Raw genomic sequence first — 25,769 nt, forward strand, 5'->3', positions numbered from 1 at the left:
ACATGGAGAAGACCAGCACTTTCTTTCTATCACCTTGACGAGTACCGGGTCGCCTGGGGACAGGACCTCCTGTGTGGGAGACAGAGAAGATGTCGGCAGATCATTTGCATTTATTACAGACAGTTCTTTCTTGGAACATTTTGCATAACCACTGATTGAGGGCAGGATCTGTTTCTCCTTTCTCTTCTACCATCCGGATCTTTTTCCCACATAGGTAGGTGGAAGGCTCTGCCCTCCACTGCCTCAAATGGTGTGCATCCCTGTGCTGTTGGAATGATTCTCATGTCTGTTTCTACCAGGCTCAGGCTTCCTAGCCGTGGTTTTCCCGTGTCTTCCGTGGGATTTCTGAGTCTTGAGTTTGACCGCTCCATTGGTTCCTTCAACGAGTCCAGCACTTTGGGGGGGGCATGCGCAACGATCTTTCAGGTTGACTCCAAGATGCCGTCCCAGAGTTTGGACCACGTGGCTCACGGAGCGATCACCATTATCACTCCAAATGACTGGTTGGTATTCCATGGCTTGGAATGATCCTTTTGCATATGGCTTTTGCGACTGCCAAGGCGTCGGCTTTCTTGGATGGGCACATCTCGGCCCACTTGGTAAGTGTGTCGATGATCACAAGACAGTACTTGCATGTGCCACTTTGGTTCGCTTCGATGAAATCCATGTTCAGAATCTCGAAGGGATATGTCCCCGTTTGCCTCGTTTCCGCGCTTGCGTCGTTCATTGCCTTGCGAGTTGTGTCCACAGCAGGTGAGACAGTTTCTCCCTGAAGTGGCTGCTAGCCAGTAGAAGGGCACACCTAGACAAACAATGATTTGCACACACGGATACCTATGGACAATCTGGAGTGTTTAATTAGACTAGACAGCCGTTATACCTTGTGAATGCTCTATATTGGTCGCCAAAGAGGGGCGACTTTGATGATTGCTTTTGGAGACTGCATGCTGGATGAGTCTGTCAAGTGAGGTCTTGGAACTTTTAAATAGCTATGTTTGAGACATCCTCTTGGCTTACGGCCATACTACCCTGAATACGCCCGATCTCGTCCGATCTCGGAAGCTAAGCAGGGTCGGGCCTGGTTAGTACTTGGATGGGAGACCGCCTGGGAATACCAGGTGCTGTAAGCTTTTTTATTTTTTTCTGGGGGTCGGTGTAAATGAAAGAGAGAAAGCGCACACATTCAATCGTTTAATAGTCGACTGATAGGTCTGAAAAACAACCTAGGGAGCAGGTTTGAGAAAGAGTGAGAGCAATTTAAAGGATATACGTTTATTACCAGACTGCAGAAATGGGGAGAGCTCAAACAGCGTGAACCGCTCACAGTCTGTTGTCCTTGCAGCTCTCTCTGAATGGCCAGTGAGTGAGTCTTATACGTGCAGGCAAAACTGACCGTTGTCAGCCGGACTTTGGACGGATACCTTTTAGTCATTTGCAGGGCAAAAAGTAACTGATCAGTGTCTGACACTGACATGTCAACTCAATCACAAGACTAAGATTGATTGATCAGTCAGACTGTTGAGTGTTTATGCTGACATGTCAGCCATTCACAGTTTGTATGAGGACGATGCTTTTATGCTCACCAAAGCTGATATAATCTTACTATTCCCACCTCTTGTGAGTATAAATACATTGGAACCTCGTTCGTTAGCGACGCTACTTTTGAACCAAATTCTTCACAAATGACTTCGAACTGGAGTTTAGACCGACCAGGAGTGGGCGAAAGACCCTCGTTTATTTGAGGGATGATTCCTCCTTTGACCTCCCGCTCGGGAGGATCGCCTCATGGCCTGGTGTGTCAGAATAGGAAAGACATATTTATCATTGTCAGACAGTAGCACAACACCAGGTTCTGATTGGGACATGGATTGTGGCATGTGTATACGAAATGGCACTAGCTGGGTTTCAACAATCATGGTGTGTTCGACTGTGGCATCAATGGTACGTTTGATCAAAGAAGCAGGGCAAACAACAGGTCCGGATAACAAGCACGTGAGCAATAACAGTTACGAACGGTACCAGGGCTTTCAAAAGAGTCTGTATCCATGAGCCCGAGAGGAACCAGGCAAGCCATCCTCGTTGTGGAACCGGCTCTCTTGTCATAGCGCTCCGTATGTTCTTCATAGTTTGTAGGGCATCATTGACTGAGTAGGATGCTTTGGCAGGGATGAAGGTGCAGCATGAGTCTCCTGGGCCATGGCGCCTAGGGCCTCTCGGCAGCCGGACTGATGCGTTGACGTGGGCCTGGAATCCCTAGTCAATGGCTGGCCTCCAGATGTTCCGGGTCTGGGGGGTGTTCTTTGCTGTTCTTACCCAGGGGAACAGAGCCATCAGGATTTTGGAGGAGACTGACCAGTGTTTGTGTTCGAGGGGGACATCCGAGCCCCACACTGGATCATGGTCGTGAGCTCCAACAATCGTTCATCAGCTTTGACGGCGGTGGCCAACTTGGTGAAGTTAGCGGTCAGGATCACGCGGTGAGGTCCGCCCCCACATGGAGAAGACCAGCACTTTCTTTCTATCACCTTGACGAGTACCGGGTCGCCTGGGGACAGGACCTCCTGTGTGGGAGACAGAGAAGATGTCGGCAGATAATTTGCATTTATTACAGACAGTTCTTTCTTGGAACATTTTGCATAACCACTGATTGAGGGCAGGATCTGTTTCTCCTTTCTCTTCTACCATCCGGATCTTTTTCCCACATAGGTAGGTGGAAGGCTCTGCCCTCCACTGCCTCAAATGGTGTGCATCCCTGTGCTGTTGGAATGATTCTCGTGTCTGTTTCTACCAGGCTCAGGCTTCCTAGCCGTGGTTTTCCCGTGTCTTCCGTGGTATTTCTGAGTCTTGAGTTTGACCGCTCCATTGGTTCCTTCAACGAGTCCAGCACTTTGGGGGCGGCATGCGCAACGATCTTTCAGGTTGACTCCAAGATGCCGTCCCAGAGTTTGGACCACGTGGCTCACGGAGCGATCACCATTATCACTCCAAATGACTGGTTGGTATTCCATGGCTTGGAATGATCCTTTTGCATATGGCTTTTGCGACTGCCAAGGCGTCGGCTTTCTTGGATGGGCACATCTCGACCCACTTGGTAAGTGTGTCGATGATCACAAGACAGTACTTGCATGTGCCACTTTGGTTCGCTTCGATGAAATCCATGTTCAGAATCTCGAAGGGATATGTCCCCGTTTGCCTCGTTTCCGCGCTTGCGTCGTTCATTGCCTTGCGAGTTGTGTCCACAGCAGGTGAGACAGTTTCTCCCTGAAGTGGCTGCTAGCCAGTAGAAGGGCACACCTAGACAAACAATGATTTGCACACACGGATACCTATGGACAATCTGGAGTGTTTAATTAGACTAGACAGCCGTTATACCTTGTGAATGCTCTATATTGGTCGCCAAAGAGGGGCGACTTTGATGATTGCTTTTGGAGACTGCATGCTGGATGAGTCTGTCAAGTGAGGTCTTGGAACTTTTAAATAGCTATGTTTGAGACGTCCTCCCGGCTTACGGCCATACTACCCTGAATACGCCCGATCTCGTCCGATCTCGGAAGCTAAGCAGGGTCGGGCCTGGTTAGCACGTGGATGGGAGACCGCCTGGGAATACCAGGTGCTGTAAGCTTTTTTATTTTTTTCTGGGGGTCGGTGTAAATGAAAGAGAGAAAGCGCACACATTCAATCGTTTAATAATCGACTGATAGGTCTGAAAAACAACCTAGGGAGCAGGTTTGAGAAAGAGTGAGAGCAATTTACAGGATATACGTTTATTACCAGACTGCAGAAATGGGGAGAGCTCAAACAGCGTGAACCGCTCACAGTCTGTTGTCCTTGCAGCTCTCTCTGAATGGCCAGTGAGTGAGTCTTATACGTGCAGGCAAAACTGACCGTTGTCAGCCGGACTTTGGACGGATACCTTTTAGTCATTTGCAGGGCAAAAAGTAACTGATCAGTGTCTGACACTGACATGTCAACTCAATCACAAGACTAAGATTGATTGATCAGTCAGACTGTTGAGTGTTTATGCTGACATATAATCTTACTATTCCCACCTCTTGTGAGTATAAATACATTGGAACCTCGTTCGTTAGCGACGCTACTTTTGAACCAAATTCTTCACAAATGACTTCGAACTGGAGTTTAGACCGACCAGGAGTGGGCGAAAGACCCTCGTTTATTTGAGGGATGATTCCTCCTTTGACCTCCCGCTCGGGAGGATCGCCTCATGGCCTGGTGTGTCAGAATAGGGAAGATATTTATCATTGTCAGACAGTAGCACAACACCAGGTTCTGATTGGGACATGGATTGTGGCATGTGTATACGAAATGGCACTAGCTGGGTTTCAACAATCATGGTGTGTTCGACTGTGGCATCAATGGTACGTTTGATCAAAGAAGCAGGGCAAACAACAGGTCCGGATAACAAGCACGTGAGCAATAACAGTTACGAACGGTACCAGGGCTTTCAAAAGAGTCTGTATCCATGAGCCCGAGAGGAACCAGGCAAGCCATCCTCGTTGTGGAACCGGCTCTCTTGTCATAGCGCTCCGTATGTTCTTCATAGTTTGTAGGGCATCATTGACTGAGTAGGATGCTTTGGCAGGGATGAAGGTGCAGCATGAGTCTCCTGGGCCATGGCGCCTAGGGCCTCTCGGCAGCCGGACTGATGCGTTGACGTGGGCCTGGAATCCCTAGTCAATGGCTGGCCTCCAGATGTTCCGGGTCTGGGGGGTGTTCTTTGCTGTTCTTACCCAGGGGAACAGAGCCATCAGGATTTTGGAGGAGACTGACCAGTGTTTGTGTTCGAGGGGGACATCCGAGCCCCACACTGGATCATGGTCGTGAGCTCCAACAATCGTTCATCAGCTTTGACGGCGGTGGCCAACTTGGTGAAGTTAGCGGTCAGGATCACGCGGTGAGGTCCGCCCCCACATGGAGAAGACCAGCACTTTCTTTCTATCACCTTGACGAGTACCGGGTCGCCTGGGGACAGGACCTCCTGTGTGGGAGACAGAGAAGATGTCGGCAGATCATTTGCATTTATTACAGACAGTTCTTTCTTGGAACATTTTGCATAACCACTGATTGAGGGCAGGATCTGTTTCTCCTTTCTCTTCTACCATCCGGATCTTTTTCCCACATAGGTAGGTGGAAGGCTCTGCCCTCCACTGCCTCAAATGGTGTGCATCCCTGTGCTGTTGGAATGATTCTCGTGTCTGTTTCTACCAGGCTCAGGCTTCCTAGCCGTGGTTTTCCCGTGTCTTCCGTGGTATTTCTGAGTCTTGAGTTTGACCGCTCCATTGGTTCCTTCAACGAGTCCAGCACTTTGGGGGCGGCATGCGCAACGATCTTTCAGGTTGACTCCAAGATGCCGTCCCAGAGTTTGGACCACGTGGCTCACGGAGCGATCACCATTATCACTCCAAATGACTGGTTGGTATTCCATGGCTTGGAATGATCCTTTTGCATATGGCTTTTGCGACTGCCAAGGCGTCGGCTTTCTTGGATGGGCACATCTCGACCCACTTGGTAAGTGTGTCGATGATCACAAGACAGTACTTGCATGTGCCACTTTGGTTCGCTTCGATGAAATCCATGTTCAGAATCTCGAAGGGATATGTCCCCGTTTGCCTCGTTTCCGCGCTTGCGTCGTTCATTGCCTTGCGAGTTGTGTCCACAGCAGGTGAGACAGTTTCTCCCTGAAGTGGCTGCTAGCCAGTAGAAGGGCACACCTAGACAAACAATGATTTGCACACACGGATACCTATGGACAATCTGGAGTGTTTAATTAGACTAGACAGCCGTTATACCTTGTGAATGCTCTATATTGGTCGCCAAAGAGGGGCGACTTTGATGATTGCTTTTGGAGACTGCATGCTGGATGAGTCTGTCAAGTGAGGTCTTGGAACTTTTAAATAGCTATGTTTGAGACGTCCTCTCGGCTTACGGCCATACTACCCTGAATACGCCTGATCTCGTCCCACCTCGGAAGCTAAGCAGGGTCGGGCCTGGTTAGTACTTGGATGGGAGACTGCCTGGGAATACCAGGTGCTGTAAGCTTTTTTATTTTTTTCTGGGGGTCGGTGTAAATGAAAGAGAGAAAGCGCACACATTCAATCGTTTAATAGTCGACTGATAGGTCTGAAAAACAACCTAGGGAGCAGGTTTGAGAAAGAGTGAGAGCAATTTACAGGATATACGTTTATTACCAGACTGCAGAAATGGGGAGAGCTCAAACAGCGTGAACCGCTCACAGTCTGTTGTCCTTGCAGCTCTCTCTGAATGGCCAGTGAGTGAGTCTTATACGTGCAGGCAAAACTGACCGTTGTCAGCCGGACTTTGGACGGATACCTTTTAGTCATTTGCAGGGCAAAAAGTAACTGATCAGTGTCTGACACTGACATGTCAACTCAATCACAAGACTAAGATTGATTGATCAGTCAGACTGTTGAGTGTTTATGCTGACATGTCAGCCATTCACAGTTTGTATGAGGACGATGCTTTTATGCTCACCAAAGCTGATATAATCTTACTATTCCCACCTCTTGTGAGTATAAATACATTGGAACCTCGTTCGTTAGCGACGCTACTTTTGAACCAAATTCTTCACAAATGACTTCGAACTGGAGTTTAGACCGACCAGGAGTGGGCGAAAGACCCTCGTTTATTTGAGGGATGATTCCTCCTTTGACCTCCCGCTCGGGAGGATCGCCTCATGGCCTGGTGTGTCAGAATAGGAAAGACATATTTATCATTGTCAGACAGTAGCACAACACCAGGTTCTGATTGGGACATGGATTGTGGCATGTGTATACGAAATGGCACTAGCTGGGTTTCAACAATCATGGTGTGTTCGACTGTGGCATCAATGGTACGTTTGATCAAAGAAGCAGGGCAAACAACAGGTCCGGATAACAAGCACGTGAGCAATAACAGTTACGAACGGTACCAGGGCTTTCAAAAGAGTCTGTATCCATGAGCCCGAGAGGAACCAGGCAAGCCATCCTCGTTGTGGAACCGGCTCTCTTGTCATAGCGCTCCGTATGTTCTTCATAGTTTGTAGGGCATCATTGACTGAGTAGGATGCTTTGGCAGGGATGAAGGTGCAGCATGAGTCTCCTGGGCCATGGCGCCTAGGGCCTCTCGGCAGCCGGACTGATGCGTTGACGTGGGCCTGGAATCCCTAGTCAATGGCTGGCCTCCAGATGTTCCGGGTCTGGGGGGTGTTCTTTGCTGTTCTTACCCAGGGGAACAGAGCCATCAGGATTTTGGAGGAGACTGACCAGTGTTTGTGTTCGAGGGGGACATCCGAGCCCCACACTGGATCATGGTCGTGAGCTCCAACAATCGTTCATCAGCTTTGACGGCGGTGGCCAACTTGGTGAAGTTAGCGGTCAGGATCACGCGGTGAGGTCCGCCCCCACATGGAGAAGACCAGCACTTTCTTTCTATCACCTTGACGAGTACCGGGTCGCCTGGGGACAGGACCTCCTGTGTGGGAGACAGAGAAGATGTCGGCAGATCATTTGCATTTATTACAGACAGTTCTTTCTTGGAACATTTTGCATAACCACTGATTGAGGGCAGGATCTGTTTCTCCTTTCTCTTCTACCATCCGGATCTTTTTCCCACATAGGTAGGTGGAAGGCTCTGCCCTCCACTGCCTCAAATGGTGTGCATCCCTGTGCTGTTGGAATGATTCTCATGTCTGTTTCTACCAGGCTCAGGCTTCCTAGCCGTGGTTTTCCCGTGTCTTCCGTGGTATTTCTGAGTCTTGAGTTTGACCGCTCCATTGGTTCCTTCAACGAGTCCAGCACTTTGGGGGCGGCATGCGCAACGATCTTTCAGGTTGACTCCAAGATGCCGTCCCAGAGTTTGGACCACGTGGCTCACGGAGCGATCACCATTATCACTCCAAATGACTGGTTGGTATTCCATGGCTTGGAATGATCCTTTTGCATATGGCTTTTGCGACTGCCAAGGCGTCGGCTTTCTTGGATGGGCACATCTCGACCCACTTGGTAAGTGTGTCGATGATCACAAGACAGTACTTGCATGTGCCACTTTGGTTCGCTTCGATGAAATCCATGTTCAGAATCTCGAAGGGATATGTCCCCGTTTGCCTCGTTTCCGCGCTTGCGTCGTTCATTGCCTTGCGAGTTGTGTCCACAGCAGGTGAGACAGTTTCTCCCTGAAGTGGCTGCTAGCCAGTAGAAGGGCACACCTAGACAAACAATGATTTGCACACACGGATACCTATGGACAATCTGGAGTGTTTAATTAGACTAGACAGCCGTTATACCTTGTGAATGCTCTATATTGGTCGCCAAAGAGGGGCGACTTTGATGATTGCTTTTGGAGACTGCATGCTGGATGAGTCTGTCAAGTGAGGTCTTGGAACTTTTAAATAGCTATGTTTGAGACGTCCACTCGGCTTACGGCCATACTACCCTGAATACGCCCGATCTCGTCCGATCTCGGAAGCTAAGCAGGGTCGGGCCTGGTTAGTACTTGGATGGGAGACCGCCTGGGAATACCAGGTGCTGTAAGCTTTTTTATTTTTTTCTGGGGGTCGGTGTAAATGAAAGAGAGAAAGCGCACACATTCAATCGTTTAATAGTCGACTGATAGGTCTGAAAAACAACCTAGGGAGCAGGTTTGAGAAAGAGTGAGAGCAATTTACAGGATATACGTTTATTACCAGACTGCAGAAATGGGGAGAGCTCAAACAGCGTGAACCGCTCACAGTCTGTTGTCCTTGCAGCTCTCTCTGAATGGCCAGTGAGTGAGTCTTATACGTGCAGGCAAAACTGACCGTTGTCAGCCGGACTTTGGACGGATACCTTTTAGTCATTTGCAGGGCAAAAAGTAACTGATCAGTGTCTGACACTGACATGTCAACTCAATCACAAGACTAAGATTGATTGATCAGTCAGACTGTTGAGTGTTTATGCTGACATGTCAGCCATTCACAGTTTGTATGAGGACGATGCTTTTATGCTCACCAAAGCTGATATAATCTTACTATTCCCACCTCTTGTGAGTATAAATACATTGGAACCTCGTTCGTTAGCGACGCTACTTTTGAACCAAATTCTTCACAAATGACTTCGAACTGGAGTTTAGACCGACCAGGAGTGGGCGAAAGACCCTCGTTTATTTGAGGGATGATTCCTCCTTTGACCTCCCGCTCGGGAGGATCGCCTCATGGCCTGGTGTGTCAGAATAGGAAAGACATATTTATCATTGTCAGACAGTAGCACAACACCAGGTTCTGATTGGGACATGGATTGTGGCATGTGTATACGAAATGGCACTAGCTGGGTTTCAACAATCATGGTGTGTTCGACTGTGGCATCAATGGTACGTTTGATCAAAGAAGCAGGGCAAACAACAGGTCCGGATAACAAGCACGTGAGCAATAACAGTTACGAACGGTACCAGGGCTTTCAAAAGAGTCTGTATCCATGAGCCCGAGAGGAACCAGGCAAGCCATCCTCGTTGTGGAACCGGCTCTCTTGTCATAGCGCTCCGTATGTTCTTCATAGTTTGTAGGGCATCATTGACTGAGTAGGATGCTTTGGCAGGGATGAAGGTGCAGCATGAGTCTCCTGGGCCATGGCGCCTAGGGCCTCTCGGCAGCCGGACTGATGCGTTGACGTGGGCCTGGAATCCCTAGTCAATGGCTGGCCTCCAGATGTTCCGGGTCTGGGGGGTGTTCTTTGCTGTTCTTACCCAGGGGAACAGAGCCATCAGGATTTTGGAGGAGACTGACCAGTGTTTGTGTTCGAGGGGGACATCCGAGCCCCACACTGGATCATGGTCGTGAGCTCCAACAATCGTTCATCAGCTTTGACGGCGGTGGCCAACTTGGTGAAGTTAGCGGTCAGGATCACGCGGTGAGGTCCGCCCCCACATGGAGAAGACCAGCACTTTCTTTCTATCACCTTGACGAGTACCGGGTCGCCTGGGGACAGGACCTCCTGTGTGGGAGACAGAGAAGATGTCGGCAGATCATTTGCATTTATTACAGACAGTTCTTTCTTGGAACATTTTGCATAACCACTGATTGAGGGCAGGATCTGTTTCTCCTTTCTCTTCTACCATCCGGATCTTTTTCCCACATAGGTAGGTGGAAGGCTCTGCCCTCCACTGCCTCAAATGGTGTGCATCCCTGTGCTGTTGGAATGATTCTCATGTCTGTTTCTACCAGGCTCAGGCTTCCTAGCCGTGGTTTTCCCGTGTCTTCCGTGGGATTTCTGAGTCTTGAGTTTGACCGCTCCATTGGTTCCTTCAACGAGTCCAGCACTTTGGGGGCGGCATGCGCAACGATCTTTCAGGTTGACTCCAAGATGCCGTCCCAGAGTTTGGACCACGTGGCTCACGGAGCGATCACCATTATCACTCCAAATGACTGGTTGGTATTCCATGGCTTGGAATGATCCTTTTGCATATGGCTTTTGCGACTGCCAAGGCGTCGGCTTTCTTGGATGGGCACATCTCGACCCACTTGGTAAGTGTGTCGATGATCACAAGACAGTACTTGCATGTGCCACTTTGGTTCGCTTCGATGAAATCCATGTTCAGAATCTCGAAGGGATATGTCCCCGTTTGCCTCGTTTCCGCGCTTGCGTCGTTCATTGCCTTGCGAGTTGTGTCCACAGCAGGTGAGACAGTTTCTCCCTGAAGTGGCTGCTAGCCAGTAGAAGGGCACACCTAGACAAACAATGATTTGCACACACGGATACCTATGGACAATCTGGAGTGTTTAATTAGACTAGACAGCCGTTATACCTTGTGAATGCTCTATATTGGTCGCCAAAGAGGGGCGACTTTGATGATTGCTTTTGGAGACTGCATGCTGGATGAGTCTGTCAAGTGAGGTCTTGGAACTTTTAAATAGCTATGTTTGAGACGTCCACTCGGCTTACGGCCATACTACCCTGAATACGCCCGATCTCGTCCGATCTCGGAAGCTAAGCAGGGTCGGGCCTGGTTAGTACTTGGATGGGAGACCGCCTGGGAATACCAGGTGCTGTAAGCTTTTTTATTTTTTTCTGGGGGTCGGTGTAAATGAAAGAGAGAAAGCGCACACATTCAATCGTTTAATAGTCGACTGATAGGTCTGAAAAACAACCTAGGGAGCAGGTTTGAGAAAGAGTGAGAGCAATTTACAGGATATACGTTTATTACCAGACTGCAGAAATGGGGAGAGCTCAAACAGCGTGAACCGCTCACAGTCTGTTGTCCTTGCAGCTCTCTCTGAATGGCCAGTGAGTGAGTCTTATACGTGCAGGCAAAACTGACCGTTGTCAGCCGGACTTTGGACGGATACCTTTTAGTCATTTGCAGGGCAAAAAGTAACTGATCAGTGTCTGACACTGACATGTCAACTCAATCACAAGACTAAGATTGATTGATCAGTCAGACTGTTGAGTGTTTATGCTGACATGTCAGCCATTCACAGTTTGTATGAGGACGATGCTTTTATGCTCACCAAAGCTGATATAATCTTACTATTCCCACCTCTTGTGAGTATAAATACATTGGAACCTCGTTCGTTAGCGACGCTACTTTTGAACCAAATTCTTCACAAATGACTTCGAACTGGAGTTTAGACCGACCAGGAGTGGGCGAAAGACCCTCGTTTATTTGAGGGATGATTCCTCCTTTGACCTCCCGCTCGGGAGGATCGCCTCATGGCCTGGTGTGTCAGAATAGGAAAGACATATTTATCATTGTCAGACAGTAGCACAACACCAGGTTCTGATTGGGACATGGATTGTGGCATGTGTATACGAAATGGCACTAGCTGGGTTTCAACAATCATGGTGTGTTCGACTGTGGCATCAATGGTACGTTTGATCAAAGAAGCAGGGCAAACAACAGGTCCGGATAACAAGCACGTGAGCAATAACAGTTACGAACGGTACCAGGGCTTTCAAAAGAGTCTGTATCCATGAGCCCGAGAGGAACCAGGCAAGCCATCCTCGTTGTGGAACCGGCTCTCTTGTCATAGCGCTCCGTATGTTCTTCATAGTTTGTAGGGCATCATTGACTGAGTAGGATGCTTTGGCAGGGATGAAGGTGCAGCATGAGTCTCCTGGGCCATGGCGCCTAGGGCCTCTCGGCAGCCGGACTGATGCGTTGACGTGGGCCTGGAATCCCTAGTCAATGGCTGGCCTCCAGATGTTCCGGGTCTGGGGGGTGTTCTTTGCTGTTCTTACCCAGGGGAACAGAGCCATCAGGATTTTGGAGGAGACTGACCAGTGTTTGTGTTCGAGGGGGACATCCGAGCCCCACACTGGATCATGGTCGTGAGCTCCAACAATCGTTCATCAGCTTTGACGGCGGTGGCCAACTTGGTGAAGTTAGCGGTCAGGATCACGCGGTGAGGTCCGCCCCCACATGGAGAAGACCAGCACTTTCTTTCTATCACCTTGACGAGTACCGGGTCGCCTGGGGACAGGACCTCCTGTGTGGGAGACAGAGAAGATGTCGGCAGATCATTTGCATTTATTACAGACAGTTCTTTCTTGGAACATTTTGCATAACCACTGATTGAGGGCAGGATCTGTTTCTCCTTTCTCTTCTACCATCCGGATCTTTTTCCCACATAGGTAGGTGGAAGGCTCTGCCCTCCACTGCCTCAAATGGTGTGCATCCCTGTGCTGTTGGAATGATTCTCGTGTCTGTTTCTACCAGGCTCAGGCTTCCTAGCCGTGGTTTTCCCGTGTCTTCCGTGGTATTTCTGAGTCTTGAGTTTGACCGCTCCATTGGTTCCTTCAACGAGTCCAGCACTTTGGGGGCGGCATGCGCAACGATCTTTCAGGTTGACTCCAAGATGCCGTCCCAGAGTTTGGACCACGTGGCTCACGGAGCGATCACCATTATCACTCCAAATGACTGGTTGGTATTCCATGGCTTGGAATGATCCTTTTGCATATGGCTTTTGCGACTGCCAAGGCGTCGGCTTTCTTGGATGGGCACATCTCGACCCACTTGGTAAGTGTGTCGATGATCACAAGACAGTACTTGCATGTGCCACTTTGGTTCGCTTCGATGAAATCCATGTTCAGAATCTCGAAGGGATATGTCCCCGTTTGCCTCGTTTCCGCGCTTGCGTCGTTCATTGCCTTGCGAGTTGTGTCCACAGCAGGTGAGACAGTTTCTCCCTGAAGTGGCTGCTAGCCAGTAGAAGGGCACACCTAGACAAACAATGATTTGCACACACGGATACCTATGGACAATCTGGAGTGTTTAATTAGACTAGACAGCCGTTATACCTTGTGAATGCTCTATATTGGTCGCCAAAGAGGGGCGACTTTGATGATTGCTTTTGGAGACTGCATGCTGGATGAGTCTGTCAAGTGAGGTCTTGGAACTTTTAAATAGCTATGTTTGAGACGTCCTCTCGGCTTACGGCCATACTACCCTGAATACGCCCGATCTCGTCCGATCTCGGAAGCTAAGCAGGGTCGGGCCTGGTTAGTACTTGGATGGGAGACCGCCTGGGAATACCAGGTGCTGTAAGCTTTTTTATTTTTTTCTGGGGGTCGGTGTAAATGAAAGAGAGAAAGCGCACACATTCAATCGTTTAATAGTCGACTGATAGGTCTGAAAAACAACCTAGGGAGCAGGTTTGAGAAAGAGTGAGAGCAATTTACAGGATATACGTTTATTACCAGACTGCAGAAATGGGGAGAGCTCAAACAGCGTGAACCGCTCACAGTCTGTTGTCCTTGCAGCTCTCTCTGAATGGCCAGTGAGTGAGTCTTATACGTGCAGGCAAAACTGACCGTTGTCAGCCGGACTTTGGACGGATACCTTTTAGTCATTTGCAGGGCAAAAAGTAACTGATCAGTGTCTGACACTGACATGTCAACTCAATCACAAGACTAAGATTGATTGATCAGTCAGACTGTTGAGTGTTTATGCTGACATGTCAGCCATTCACAGTTTGTATGAGGACGATGCTTTTATGCTCACCAAAGCTGATATAATCTTACTATTCCCACCTCTTGTGAGTATAAATACATTGGAACCTCGTTCGTTAGCGACGCTACTTTTGAACCAAATTCTTCACAAATGACTTCGAACTGGAGTTTAGACCGACCAGGAGTGGGCGAAAGACCCTCGTTTATTTGAGGGATGATTCCTCCTTTGACCTCCCGCTCGGGAGGATCGCCTCATGGCCTGGTGTGTCAGAATAGGAAAGACATATTTATCATTGTCAGACAGTAGCACAACACCAGGTTCTGATTGGGACATGGATTGTGGCATGTGTATACGAAATGGCACTAGCTGGGTTTCAACAATCATGGTGTGTTCGACTGTGGCATCAATGGTACGTTTGATCAAAGAAGCAGGGCAAACAACAGGTCCGGATAACAAGCACGTGAGCAATAACAGTTACGAACGGTACCAGGGCTTTCAAAAGAGTCTGTATCCATGAGCCCGAGAGGAACCAGGCAAGCCATCCTCGTTGTGGAACCGGCTCTCTTGTCATAGCGCTCCGTATGTTCTTCATAGTTTGTAGGGCATCATTGACTGAGTAGGATGCTTTGGCAGGGATGAAGGTGCAGCATGAGTCTCCTGGGCCATGGCGCCTAGGGCCTCTCGGCAGCCGGACTGATGCGTTGACGTGGGCCTGGAATCCCTAGTCAATGGCTGGCCTCCAGATGTTCCGGGTCTGGGGGGTGTTCTTTGCTGTTCTTACCCAGGGGAACAGAGCCATCAGGATTTTGGAGGAGACTGACCAGTGTTTGTGTTCGAGGGGGACATCCGAGCCCCACACTGGATCATGGTCGTGAGCTCCAACAATCGTTCATCAGCTTTGACGGCGGTGGCCAACTTGGTGAAGTTAGCGGTCAGGATCACGCGGTGAGGTCCGCCCCCACATGGAGAAGACCAGCACTTTCTTTCTATCACCTTGACGAGTACCGGGTCGCCTGGGGACAGGACCTCCTGTGTGGGAGACAGAGAAGATGTCGGCAGATCATTTGCATTTATTACAGACAGTTCTTTCTTGGAACATTTTGCATAACCACTGATTGAGGGCAGGATCTGTTTCTCCTTTCTCTTCTACCATCCGGATCTTTTTCCCACATAGGTAGGTGGAAGGCTCTGCCCTCCACTGCCTCAAATGGTGTGCATCCCTGTGCTGTTGGAATGATTCTCATGTCTGTTTCTACCAGGCTCAGGCTTCCTAGCCGTGGTTTTCCCGTGTCTTCCGTGGTATTTCTGAGTCTTGAGTTTGACCGCTCCATTGGTTCCTTCAACGAGTCCAGCACTTTGGGGGCGGCATGCGCAACGATCTTTCAGGTTGACTCCAAGATGCCGTCCCAGAGTTTGGACCACGTGGCTCACGGAGCGATCACCATTATCACTCCAAATGACTGGTTGGTATTCCATGGCTTGGAATGATCCTTTTGCATATGGCTTTTGCGACTGCCAAGGCGTCGGCTTTCTTGGATGGGCACATCTCGACCCACTTGGTAAGTGTGTCGATGATCACAAGACAGTACTTGCATGTGCCACTTTGGTTCGCTTCGATGAAATCCATGTTCAGAATCTCGAAGGGATATGTCCCCGTTTGCCTCGTTTCCGCGCTTGCGTCGTTCATTGCCTTGCGAGTTGTGTCCACAGCAGGTGAGACAGTTTCTCCCTGAAGTGGCTGCTAGCCAGTAGAAGGGCACACCTAGACAAACAATGATTTGCACACACGGATACCTATGGACAATCTGGAGTGTTTAATTAGACTAGACAGCCGTTATACCTTGTGAATGCTCTATATTGGTCGCCAAAGAGGGGCGACTTTGATGATTGCTTTTGGAGACTGCATGCTGGATGAGTCTGTCAAGTGAGGTCTTGGAACTTTTAAATAGCTATGTTTGAGACGCCCACTCGGCTTACGGCCATACTACCCTGAATACGCCCGATCTCGTCCGATCTCGGAAGCTAAGCAGGGTCGGGCCTGGTTAGTACTTGGATGGGAGACCGCCTGGGAATACCAGGTGCTGTAAGCTTTTTTATTTTTTTCTGGGGGTCGGTGTAAATGAAAGAGAGAAAGCGCACACATTCAATCGTTTAATAGTCGACTGATAGGTCTGAAAAACAACCTAGGGAGCAGGTTTGAGAAAGAGTGAGAGCAATTTACAGGATATACGTTTATTACCAGACTGCAGAAATGGGGAGAGCTCAAACAGCGTGAACCGCTCACAGTCTGTTGTCCTTGCAGCTCTCTCTGAATGGCCAGTGAGTGAGTCTTATACGTGCAGGCAAAACTGACCGTTGTCAGCCGGACTTTGGACGGATACCTTTTAGTCATTTGCAGGGCAAAAAGTAACTGATCAGTGTCTGACACTGACATGTCAACTCAATCACAAGACTAAGATTGATTGATCAGTCAGACTGTTGAGTGTTTATGCTGACATGTCAGCCATTCACAGTTTGTATGAGGACGATGCTTTTATGCTCACCAAAGCTGATATAATCTTACTATTCCCACCTCTTGTGAGTATAAATACATTGGAACCTCGTTCGTTAGCGACGCTACTTTTGAACCAAATTCTTCACAAATGACTTCGAACTGGAGTTTAGACCGACCAGGAGTGGGCGAAAGACCCTCGTTTATTTGAGGGATGATTCCTCCTTTGACCTCCCGCTCGGGAGGATCGCCTCATGGCCTGGTGTGTCAGAATAGGAAAGACATATTTATCATTGTCAGACAGTAGCACAACACCAGGTTCTGATTGGGACATGGATTGTGGCATGTGTATACGAAATGGCACTAGCTGGGTTTCAACAATCATGGTGTGTTCGACTGTGGCATCAATGGTACGTTTGATCAAAGAAGCAGGGCAAACAACAGGTCCGGATAACAAGCACGTGAGCAATAACAGTTACGAACGGTACCAGGGCTTTCAAAAGAGTCTGTATCCATGAGCCCGAGAGGAACCAGGCAAGCCATCCTCGTTGTGGAACCGGCTCTCTTGTCATAGCGCTCCGTATGTTCTTCATAGTTTGTAGGGCATCATTGACTGAGTAGGATGCTTTGGCAGGGATGAAGGTGCAGCATGAGTCTCCTGGGCCATGGCGCCTAGGGCCTCTCGGCAGCCGGACTGATGCGTTGACGTGGGCCTGGAATCCCTAGTCAATGGCTGGCCTCCAGATGTTCCGGGTCTGGGGGGTGTTCTTTGCTGTTCTTACCCAGGGGAACAGAGCCATCAGGATTTTGGAGGAGACTGACCAGTGTTTGTGTTCGAGGGGGACATCCGAGCCCCACACTGGATCATGGTCGTGAGCTCCAACAATCGTTCATCAGCTTTGACGGCGGTGGCCAACTTGGTGAAGTTAGCGGTCAGGATCACGCGGTGAGGTCCGCCCCCACATGGAGAAGACCAGCACTTTCTTTCTATCACCTTGACGAGTACCGGGTCGCCTGGGGACAGGACCTCCTGTGTGGGAGACAGAGAAGATGTCGGCAGATCATTTGCATTTATTACAGACAGTTCTTTCTTGGAACATTTTGCATAACCACTGATTGAGGGCAGGATCTGTTTCTCCTTTCTCTTCTACCATCCGGATCTTTTTCCCACATAGGTAGGTGGAAGGCTCTGCCCTCCACTGCCTCAAATGGTGTGCATCCCTGTGCTGTTGGAATGATTCTCATGTCTGTTTCTACCAGGCTCAGGCTTCCTAGCCGTGGTTTTCCCGTGTCTTCCGTGGTATTTCTGAGTCTTGAGTTTGACCGCTCCATTGGTTCCTTCAACGAGTCCAGCACTTTGGGGGCGGCATGCGCAACGATCTTTCAGGTTGACTCCAAGATGCCGTCCCAGAGTTTGGACCACGTGGCTCACGGAGCGATCACCATTATCACTCCAAATGACTGGTTGGTATTCCATGGCTTGGAATGATCCTTTTGCATATGGCTTTTGCGACTGCCAAGGCGTCGGCTTTCTTGGATGGGCACATCTCGACCCACTTGGTAAGTGTGTCGATGATCACAAGACAGTACTTGCATGTGCCACTTTGGTTCGCTTCGATGAAATCCATGTTCAGAATCTCGAAGGGATATGTCCCCGTTTGCCTCGTTTCCGCGCTTGCGTCGTTCATTGCCTTGCGAGTTGTGTCCACAGCAGGTGAGACAGTTTCTCCCTGAAGTGGCTGCTAGCCAGTAGAAGGGCACACCTAGACAAACAATGATTTGCACACACGGATACCTATGGACAATCTGGAGTGTTTAATTAGACTAGACAGCCGTTATACCTTGTGAATGCTCTATATTGGTCGCCAAAGAGGGGCGACTTTGATGATTGCTTTTGGAGACTGCATGCTGGATGAGTCTGTCAAGTGAGGTCTTGGAACTTTTAAATAGCTATGTTTGAGACGTCCACTCGGCTTACGGCCATACTACCCTGAATACGCCCGATCTCGTCCGATCTCGGAAGCTAAGCAGGGTCGGGCCTGGTTAGTACTTGGATGGGAGACCGCCTGGGAATACCAGGTGCTGTAAGCTTTTTTATTTTTTTCTGGGGGTCGGTGTAAATGAAAGAGAGAAAGCGCACACATTCAATCGTTTAATAGTCGACTGATAGGTCTGAAAAACAACCTAGGGAGCAGGTTTGAGAAAGAGTGAGAGCAATTTACAGGATATACGTTTATTACCAGACTGCAGAAATGGGGAGAGCTCAAACAGCGTGAACCGCTCACAGTCTGTTGTCCTTGCAGCTCTCTCTGAATGGCCAGTGAGTGAGTCTTATACGTGCAGGCAAAACTGACCGTTGTCAGCCGGACTTTGGACGGATACCTTTTAGTCATTTGCAGGGCAAAAAGTAACTGATCAGTGTCTGACACTGACATGTCAACTCAATCACAAGACTAAGATTGATTGATCAGTCAGACTGTTGAGTGTTTATGCTGACATGTCAGCCATTCACAGTTTGTATGAGGACGATGCTTTTATGCTCACCAAAGCTGATATAATCTTACTATTCCCACCTCTTGTGAGTATAAATACATTGGAACCTCGTTCGTTAGCGACGCTACTTTTGAACCAAATTCTTCACAAATGACTTCGAACTGGAGTTTAGACCGACCAGGAGTGGGCGAAAGACCCTCGTTTATTTGAGGGATGATTCCTCCTTTGACCTCCCGCTCGGGAGGATCGCCTCATGGCCTGGTGTGTCAGAATAGGAAAGACATATTTATCATTGTCAGACAGTAGCACAACACCAGGTTCTGATTGGGACATGGATTGTGGCATGTGTATACGAAATGGCACTAGCTGGGTTTCAACAATCATGGTGTGTTCGACTGTGGCATCAATGGTACGTTTGATCAAAGAAGCAGGGCAAACAACAGGTCCGGATAACAAGCACGTGAGCAATAACAGTTACGAACGGTACCAGGGCTTTCAAAAGAGTCTGTATCCATGAGCCCGAGAGGAACCAGGCAAGCCATCCTCGTTGTGGAACCGGCTCTCTTGTCATAGCGCTCCGTATGTTCTTCATAGTTTGTAGGGCATCATTGACTGAGTAGGATGCTTTGGCAGGGATGAAGGTGCAGCATGAGTCTCCTGGGCCATGGCGCCTAGGGCCTCTCGGCAGCCGGACTGATGCGTTGACGTGGGCCTGGAATCCCTAGTCAATGGCTGGCCTCCAGATGTTCCGGGTCTGGGGGGTGTTCTTTGCTGTTCTTACCCAGGGGAACAGAGCCATCAGGATTTTGGAGGAGACTGACCAGTGTTTGTGTTCGAGGGGGACATCCGAGCCCCACACTGGATCATGGTCGTGAGCTCCAACAATCGTTCATCAGCTTTGACGGCGGTGGCCAACTTGGTGAAGTTAGCGGTCAGGATCACGCGGTGAGGTCCGCCCCCACATGGAGAAGACCAGCACTTTCTTTCTATCACCTTGACGAGTACCGGGTCGCCTGGGGACAGGACCTCCTGTGTGGGAGACAGAGAAGATGTCGGCAGATCATTTGCATTTATTACAGACAGTTCTTTCTTGGAACATTTTGCATAACCACTGATTGAGGGCAGGATCTGTTTCTCCTTTCTCTTCTACCATCCGGATCTTTTTCCCACATAGGTAGGTGGAAGGCTCTGCCCTCCACTGCCTCAAATGGTGTGCATCCCTGTGCTGTTGGAATGATTCTCATGTCTGTTTCTACCAGGCTCAGGCTTCCTAGCCGTGGTTTTCCCGTGTCTTCCGTGGTATTTCTGAGTCTTGAGTTTGACCGCTCCATTGGTTCCTTCAACGAGTCCAGCACTTTGGGGGCGGCATGCGCAACGATCTTTCAGGTTGACTCCAAGATGCCGTCCCAGAGTTTGGACCACGTGGCTCACGGAGCGATCACCATTATCACTCCAAATGACTGGTTGGTATTCCATGGCTTGGAATGATCCTTTTGCATATGGCTTTTGCGACTGCCAAGGCGTCGGCTTTCTTGGATGGGCACATCTCGACCCACTTGGTAAGTGTGTCGATGATCACAAGACAGTACTTGCATGTGCCACTTTGGTTCGCTTCGATGAAATCCATGTTCAGAATCTCGAAGGGATATGTCCCCGTTTGCCTCGTTTCCGCGCTTGCGTCGTTCATTGCCTTGCGAGTTGTGTCCACAGCAGGTGAGACAGTTTCTCCCTGAAGTGGCTGCTAGCCAGTAGAAGGGCACACCTAGACAAACAATGATTTGCACACACGGATACCTATGGACAATCTGGAGTGTTTAATTAGACTAGACAGCCGTTATACCTTGTGAATGCTCTATATTGGTCGCCAAAGAGGGGCGACTTTGATGATTGCTTTTGGAGACTGCATGCTGGATGAGTCTGTCAAGTGAGGTCTTGGAACTTTTAAATAGCTATGTTTGAGACGTCCACTCGGCTTACGGCCATACTACCCTGAATACGCCCGATCTCGTCCGATCTCGGAAGCTAAGCAGGGTCGGGCCTGGTTAGTACTTGGATGGGAGACCGCCTGGGAATACCAGGTGCTGTAAGCTTTTTTATTTTTTTCTGGGGGTCGGTGTAAATGAAAGAGAGAAAGCGCACACATTCAATCGTTTAATAGTCGACTGATAGGTCTGAAAAACAACCTAGGGAGCAGGTTTGAGAAAGAGTGAGAGCAATTTACAGGATATACGTTTATTACCAGACTGCAGAAATGGGGAGAGCTCAAACAGCGTGAACCGCTCACAGTCTGTTGTCCTTGCAGCTCTCTCTGAATGGCCAGTGAGTGAGTCTTATACGTGCAGGCAAAACTGACCGTTGTCAGCCGGACTTTGGACGGATACCTTTTAGTCATTTGCAGGGCAAAAAGTAACTGATCAGTGTCTGACACTGACATGTCAACTCAATCACAAGACTAAGATTGATTGATCAGTCAGACTGTTGAGTGTTTATGCTGACATGTCAGCCATTCACAGTTTGTATGAGGACGATGCTTTTATGCTCACCAAAGCTGATATAATCTTACTATTCCCACCTCTTGTGAGTATAAATACATTGGAACCTCGTTCGTTAGCGACGCTACTTTTGAACCAAATTCTTCACAAATGACTTCGAACTGGAGTTTAGACCGACCAGGAGTGGGCGAAAGACCCTCGTTTATTTGAGGGATGATTCCTCCTTTGACCTCCCGCTCGGGAGGATCGCCTCATGGCCTGGTGTGTCAGAATAGGAAAGACATATTTATCATTGTCAGACAGTAGCACAACACCAGGTTCTGATTGGGACATGGATTGTGGCATGTGTATACGAAATGGCACTAGCTGGGTTTCAACAATCATGGTGTGTTCGACTGTGGCATCAATGGTACGTTTGATCAAAGAAGCAGGGCAAACAACAGGTCCGGATAACAAGCACGTGAGCAATAACAGTTACGAACGGTACCAGGGCTTTCAAAAGAGTCTGTATCCATGAGCCCGAGAGGAACCAGGCAAGCCATCCTCGTTGTGGAACCGGCTCTCTTGTCATAGCGCTCCGTATGTTCTTCATAGTTTGTAGGGCATCATTGACTGAGTAGGATGCTTTGGCAGGGATGAAGGTGCAGCATGAGTCTCCTGGGCCATGGCGCCTAGGGCCTCTCGGCAGCCGGACTGATGCGTTGACGTGGGCCTGGAATCCCTAGTCAATGGCTGGCCTCCAGATGTTCCGGGTCTGGGGGGTGTTCTTTGCTGTTCTTACCCAGGGGAACAGAGCCATCAGGATTTTGGAGGAGACTGACCAGTGTTTGTGTTCGAGGGGGACATCCGAGCCCCACACTGGATCATGGTCGTGAGCTCCAACAATCGTTCATCAGCTTTGACGGCGGTGGCCAACTTGGTGAAGTTAGCGGTCAGGATCACGCGGTGAGGTCCGCCCCCACATGGAGAAGACCAGCACTTTCTTTCTATCACCTTGACGAGTACCGGGTCGCCTGGGGACAGGACCTCCTGTGTGGGAGACAGAGAAGATGTCGGCAGATCATTTGCATTTATTACAGACAGTTCTTTCTTGGAACATTTTGCATAACCACTGATTGAGGGCAGGATCTGTTTCTCCTTTCTCTTCTACCATCCGGATCTTTTTCCCACATAGGTAGGTGGAAGGCTCTGCCCTCCACTGCCTCAAATGGTGTGCATCCCTGTGCTGTTGGAATGATTCTCATGTCTGTTTCTACCAGGCTCAGGCTTCCTAGCCGTGGTTTTCCCGTGTCTTCCGTGGTATTTCTGAGTCTTGAGTTTGACCGCTCCATTGGTTCCTTCAACGAGTCCAGCACTTTGGGGGCGGCATGCGCAACGATCTTTCAGGTTGACTCCAAGATGCCGTCCCAGAGTTTGGACCACGTGGCTCACGGAGCGATCACCATTATCACTCCAAATGACTGGTTGGTATTCCATGGCTTGGAATGATCCTTTTGCATATGGCTTTTGCGACTGCCAAGGCGTCGGCTTTCTTGGATGGGCACATCTCGACCCACTTGGTAAGTGTGTCGATGATCACAAGACAGTACTTGCATGTGCCACTTTGGTTCGCTTCGATGAAATCCATGTTCAGAATCTCGAAGGGATATGTCCCCGTTTGCCTCGTTTCCGCGCTTGCGTCGTTCATTGCCTTGCGAGTTGTGTCCACAGCAGGTGAGACAGTTTCTCCCTGAAGTGGCTGCTAGCCAGTAGAAGGGCACACCTAGACAAACAATGATTTGCACACACGGATACCTATGGACAATCTGGAGTGTTTAATTAGACTAGACAGCCGTTATACCTTGTGAATGCTCTATATTGGTCGCCAAAGAGGGGCGACTTTGATGATTGCTTTTGGAGACTGCATGCTGGATGAGTCTGTCAAGTGAGGTCTTGGAACTTTTAAATAGCTATGTTTGAGACGTCCTCTCGGCTTACGGCCATACTACCCTGAATACGCCCGATCTCGTCCGATCTCGGAAGCTAAGCAGGGTCGGGCCTGGTTAGTACTTGGATGGGAGACCGCCTGGGAATACCAGGTGCTGTAAGCTTTTTTATTTTTTTCTGGGGGTTGGTGTAAATGAAAGAGAGAAAGCGCACACATTCAATCGTTTAATAGTCGACTGATAGGTCTGAAAAACAACCTAGGGAGCAGGTTTGAGAAAGAGTGAGAGCAATTTACAGGATATACGTTTATTACCAGACTGCAGAAATGGGGAGAGCTCAAACAGCGTGAACCGCTCACAGTCTGTTGTCCTTGCAGCTCTCTCTGAATGGCCAGTGAGTGAGTCTTATACGTGCAGGCAAAACTGACCGTTGTCAGCCGGACTTTGGACGGATACCTTTTAGTCATTTGCAGGGCAAAAAGTAACTGATCAGTGTCTGACACTGACATGTCAACTCAATCACAAGACTAAGATTGATTGATCAGTCAGACTGTTGAGTGTTTATGCTGACATGTCAGCCATTCACAGTTTGTATGAGGACGATGCTTTTATGCTCACCAAAGCTGATATAATCTTACTATTCCCACCTCTTGTGAGTATAAATACATTGGAACCTCGTTCGTTAGCGACGCTACTTTTGAACCAAATTCTTCACAAATGACTTCGAACTGGAGTTTAGACCGACCAGGAGTGGGCGAAAGACCCTCGTTTATTTGAGGGATGATTCCTCCTTTGACCTCCCGCTCGGGAGGATCGCCTCATGGCCTGGTGTGTCAGAATAGGAAAGACATATTTATCATTGTCAGACAGTAGCACAACACCAGGTTCTGATTGGGACATGGATTGTGGCATGTGTATACGAAATGGCACTAGCTGGGTTTCAACAATCATGGTGTGTTCGACTGTGGCATCAATGGTACGTTTGATCAAAGAAGCAGGGCAAACAACAGGTCCGGATAACAAGCACGTGAGCAATAACAGTTACGAACGGTACCAGGGCTTTCAAAAGAGTCTGTATCCATGAGCCCGAGAGGAACCAGGCAAGCCATCCTCGTTGTGGAACCGGCTCTCTTGTCATAGCGCTCCGTATGTTCTTCATAGTTTGTAGGGCATCATTGACTGAGTAGGATGCTTTGGCAGGGATGAAGGTGCAGCATGAGTCTCCTGGGCCATGGCGCCTAGGGCCTCTCGGCAGCCGGACTGATGCGTTGACGTGGGCCTGGAATCCCTAGTCAATGGCTGGCCTCCAGATGTTCCGGGTCTGGGGGGTGTTCTTTGCTGTTCTTACCCAGGGGAACAGAGCCATCAGGATTTTGGAGGAGACTGACCAGTGTTTGTGTTCGAGGGGGACATCCGAGCCCCACACTGGATCATGGTCGTGAGCTCCAACAATCGTTCATCAGCTTTGACGGCGGTGGCCAACTTGGTGAAGTTAGCGGTCAGGATCACGCGGTGAGGTCCGCCCCCACATGGAGAAGACCAGCACTTTCTTTCTATCACCTTGACGAGTACCGGGTCGCCTGGGGACAGGACCTCCTGTGTGGGAGACAGAGAAGATGTCGGCAGATCATTTGCATTTATTACAGACAGTTCTTTCTTGGAACATTTTGCATAACCACTGATTGAGGGCAGGATCTGTTTCTCCTTTCTCTTCTACCATCCGGATCTTTTTCCCACATAGGTAGGTGGAAGGCTCTGCCCTCCACTGCCTCAAATGGTGTGCATCCCTGTGCTGTTGGAATGATTCTCATGTCTGTTTCTACCAGGCTCAGGCTTCCTAGCCGTGGTTTTCCCGTGTCTTCCGTGGTATTTCTGAGTCTTGAGTTTGACCGCTCCATTGGTTCCTTCAACGAGTCCAGCACTTTGGGGGCGGCATGCGCAACGATCTTTCAGGTTGACTCCAAGATGCCGTCCCAGAGTTTGGACCACGTGGCTCACGGAGCGATCACCATTATCACTCCAAATGACTGGTTGGTATTCCATGGCTTGGAATGATCCTTTTGCATATGGCTTTTGCGACTGCCAAGGCGTCGGCTTTCTTGGATGGGCACATCTCGACCCACTTGGTAAGTGTGTCGATGATCACAAGACAGTACTTGCATGTGCCACTTTGGTTCGCTTCGATGAAATCCATGTTCAGAATCTCGAAGGGATATGTCCCCGTTTGCCTCGTTTCCGCGCTTGCGTCGTTCATTGCCTTGCGAGTTGTGTCCACAGCAGGTGAGACAGTTTCTCCCTGAAGTGGCTGCTAGCCAGTAGAAGGGCACACCTAGACAAACAATGATTTGCACACACGGATACCTATGGACAATCTGGAGTGTTTAATTAGACTAGACAGCCGTTATACCTTGTGAATGCTCTATATTGGTCGCC

At 49.3% G+C, this 25,769-nt stretch overlaps 10 non-coding genes across 10 annotated transcripts; all 10 read left to right on the top strand.

The window, feature by feature from the left end:
• The first annotated feature begins 1,011 nt into the window (after positions 1-1,011).
• On the top strand, positions 1,012-1,130 carry LOC144206938 (5S ribosomal RNA). Its single transcript, XR_013328497.1, has one exon. It is a non-coding gene; the product is annotated as a 5S ribosomal RNA (ribosomal RNA).
• A 2,373-nt stretch (positions 1,131-3,503) lies between these two features.
• Positions 3,504-3,622, top strand: LOC144206914 (5S ribosomal RNA). Its single transcript, XR_013328477.1, has one exon. It is a non-coding gene; the product is annotated as a 5S ribosomal RNA (ribosomal RNA).
• Positions 3,623-5,938: 2,316 nt separating this feature from the next.
• LOC144206915 (5S ribosomal RNA) lies at positions 5,939-6,057 on the top strand. Its single transcript, XR_013328478.1, has one exon. It is a non-coding gene; the product is annotated as a 5S ribosomal RNA (ribosomal RNA).
• A 2,373-nt stretch (positions 6,058-8,430) lies between these two features.
• Positions 8,431-8,549, top strand: LOC144206939 (5S ribosomal RNA). Its single transcript, XR_013328498.1, has one exon. It is a non-coding gene; the product is annotated as a 5S ribosomal RNA (ribosomal RNA).
• Positions 8,550-10,922: 2,373 nt separating this feature from the next.
• On the top strand, positions 10,923-11,041 carry LOC144206940 (5S ribosomal RNA). The gene has a single exon (XR_013328499.1). It is a non-coding gene; the product is annotated as a 5S ribosomal RNA (ribosomal RNA).
• A 2,373-nt stretch (positions 11,042-13,414) lies between these two features.
• On the top strand, positions 13,415-13,533 carry LOC144206941 (5S ribosomal RNA). The gene has a single exon (XR_013328500.1). It is a non-coding gene; the product is annotated as a 5S ribosomal RNA (ribosomal RNA).
• Positions 13,534-15,906: 2,373 nt separating this feature from the next.
• Positions 15,907-16,025, top strand: LOC144206942 (5S ribosomal RNA). The gene has a single exon (XR_013328501.1). It is a non-coding gene; the product is annotated as a 5S ribosomal RNA (ribosomal RNA).
• A 2,373-nt stretch (positions 16,026-18,398) lies between these two features.
• LOC144206943 (5S ribosomal RNA) lies at positions 18,399-18,517 on the top strand. Its single transcript, XR_013328502.1, has one exon. It is a non-coding gene; the product is annotated as a 5S ribosomal RNA (ribosomal RNA).
• Positions 18,518-20,890: 2,373 nt separating this feature from the next.
• Positions 20,891-21,009, top strand: LOC144206944 (5S ribosomal RNA). Its single transcript, XR_013328503.1, has one exon. It is a non-coding gene; the product is annotated as a 5S ribosomal RNA (ribosomal RNA).
• A 2,373-nt stretch (positions 21,010-23,382) lies between these two features.
• On the top strand, positions 23,383-23,501 carry LOC144206946 (5S ribosomal RNA). The gene has a single exon (XR_013328505.1). It is a non-coding gene; the product is annotated as a 5S ribosomal RNA (ribosomal RNA).
• The last annotated feature ends 2,268 nt before the right edge of the window (positions 23,502-25,769 follow it).

Source organism: Stigmatopora nigra, chromosome 13, assembly GCF_051989575.1.
Source record: "Stigmatopora nigra isolate UIUO_SnigA chromosome 13, RoL_Snig_1.1, whole genome shotgun sequence".
In the NCBI taxonomy this organism is placed as follows: Eukaryota; Metazoa; Chordata; class Actinopteri; order Syngnathiformes; family Syngnathidae; genus Stigmatopora; species Stigmatopora nigra.